The 2,680-nt window shown below is 40.3% G+C and overlaps 1 non-coding gene across 1 annotated transcript; it reads right to left on the reverse strand.

Moving 5' to 3' along the window:
- Positions 1 to 777: 777 nt before the first annotated feature.
- Positions 778 to 885, reverse strand: LOC112731324 (small nucleolar RNA R71). Its single transcript, XR_003167107.1, has one exon. It is a non-coding gene; the product is annotated as a small nucleolar RNA R71 (small nucleolar RNA).
- Positions 886 to 2,680: the final 1,795 nt, after the last annotated feature.

The raw sequence follows: 2,680 nt of genomic DNA on the forward strand, positions 1-2,680 counted from the left end.
ATTTCTTTTTATTATTCTAAAAATCTTTTAATTTAATTTCGAAAATTCTTCTCCTCTTCTCACATCCTTCTATTTAAGAGACTAACACTCTTCCTCAAGGTGCAATTTGACCTCTATCCTTCCTGATAAGTTTGAATTCTCTTCTATCTACCTTCTCCTTCTATTCTTCTTTTCCTCTGATACCTCAAGGAATCTCTATACTGTGATATAGAGGATTCCATACTTTTTTCTTCTCTCTTTCATATGAGCAGGAGTAAGGACAAAGACATTCTAGTTGAGGCTGATCCTGAACCCGAAAGGACCTTGAAGAGAAAGCTAAGAGAAGTTAAAGTACAACTCTCTGTAGAGGACTTAACAGAGATTTTCAAACAAGAAGAAGCCATGGCAGCTGAAAACACCAACAATGCAAGGAAGGTGCTTGGTGACTTTACTGCACTTACTCTTGACTTCTATGGGAGAAGCATCTCTATCCCTGCCATTGGAGCAAACAATTTTGAGCTTAAGCCTCAATTAGTTTCTCTAATGCAACAGAATTGCAAGTTTCATGGACTTCCATTGGAAGATCCTCATCAGTTCTTAGCTGAATTCTTGCAAATCTGTGACACTATCAAGACTAATGGGGTTGATCTCGAAGTCTACAAGCTTATGCTTTTCCTCTTTGGTGTAAGAGACAGAGCTAGGACATGGTTGGACTTACAACCTAAAGAAAGCCTGAACTCTTGGGAAAAGCTAGTTAATGCCTTCTTGGCAAAGTTCTTTCCACCTCAAAAATTGAGCAAGCTTAGAGTGGAAGTCCAAACCTTCAGACAGAAGGAAGGTGAATCCCTCTATGAAGCTTGGGAAAGATACAAGCAATTGATCAGAAGGTGTCCTTCTGACATGCTTTCAGAATGGAGCATCATAGGTATCTTCTATGATGGTCTTTCTGAACTATCCAAAATGTCATTGGACAGCTCTGCTGGAGGATCTCTTCATCTGAAGAAGACGCCTGCAGAAGCTCAGAAACTCATTGAAATGGTTGCAAATAACCAATTCATGTACACCTCTAAAAGGAATCCTGTGAATAATGGGACAAATCAGAAGAAAGGAGTTCTTGAGATTGATACTCTGAATGCCATACTGGCTCAGAACAAAATATTGACTCAACAAGTCAATATGATTTCTCAGAGTCTATCTGGAATACAAGCTGCATCAGTCAGTACTAAGGAAGCTTCCTCTGAAGAAGAAGCTTATGACCCTGAGAACCCTACAATGGAAGAGGTGAATTACATGGGAGAACCCTATGGAAACACCTATAATCCTTCATGGAGAAATCATCTAAATCTCTCATGGAAGGATCAACAGAGACCTCAACAAGGCTTCAACAACAGTAATGGTGGAAGAAACAGGTTTAGCAATAGGAAGACTTTTCCATCATCTTCTCAGCAACAGACAGAGGATTCTAAGCAGAGCCACTCTGACTTAGCAACTATAGTCTCTGATCTAATTAAAACCACTCAAAGTTTCATGACTGAAACAAGGTCCTCCATTAGAAATTTGGAGGCACAAGTGGGTCAGCTGAGTAAAAAAATTACTGAACTCCCTCCTAGTATTCTTCCAAGCAATACAGAAGAGAATCCAAAGAGAGAGTGATGCCAGGGCATTTTGGCCAGTTTCACTAACCTTTTCTTTACTGTTTTAGGGTAGTTTCATGCATTTTCTTAGGAAATAAGCAAGTTTTGGGTAAAATTTCACTTACATCTTGATTCAAGCAAGCATAATGCATTTTATATGATTTCATGAGAATTTTACATTAATTAAATGACAAATTGGACGATGCATGTCTCATGATTTGGATTAGAACTTTGATGCACTTTATTGCTTGATTTCAGGACAAAGGAAGCAAGAGAGAACCATGTTAGCAGCCACGTTAGTCTAACTAACGTGACCACTAACGTGGAATGGGAGCTAGCTTGCAACGTTAATGAGAAAAGTAATCGCCAATAACGTCCTCGAAGCCATCATAGCCCACGTTAAGAGTCACGTTAACTAAGTTGTGAACTCTAACGTGGAAGAAGAAAGTGGAGCCAACGTTAGTGACACTCACCTTTGTCACTAACGTTGGACCAAGCTCATATTGGCCACGTTAACTTAGTTAACGTGGACTCTAACGTTGGGAAGCAAAAGAATGGCCAACGTTAGTGACACTCACCTTTGTCACTAACGTTGGACTAAGCCACTTTGAGCAACGTTAACTCCCACGTTAACTTAGTTAACGTGGAAGCTAACGTGGAGAAAGCAAATAATCGCCAACGTTAGTAACACTCACCTTTGTCACTAACGTTGGAATGAGCCACAATGAGCCACTATGAGCCACGTTAACTCCCACGTTAACTTAGTTAACGTGGAAGTTAACGTGAAGGAAAGGATGATGAGCCAACGTTAGTGACACTCATCTTTGTCACTAACGTTGGAGATGGCTATCATCACCACGTTAGAAGCCACGTTAACTTAGTTAACGTGGACTCTTACGTGGGAAGTAGGGGCATCTTGGAACGTTAGTGACAAAGGTAAGTGTCACTAACGTTCTCGAAAGATTGGCAAGCCTACATTAAGAGCCATGTTAACTAAGTTAACGTGGACTCTAACGTAGGGGGAAGAGTGGACTCTCAACGTTATTGGAAAAGGTGAGTCCCAATAA

The sequence above is a fragment of the Arachis hypogaea genome, chromosome 12 (assembly GCF_003086295.3).
Source record: "Arachis hypogaea cultivar Tifrunner chromosome 12, arahy.Tifrunner.gnm2.J5K5, whole genome shotgun sequence".
Taxonomy (NCBI): Eukaryota; Viridiplantae; Streptophyta; class Magnoliopsida; order Fabales; family Fabaceae; genus Arachis; species Arachis hypogaea.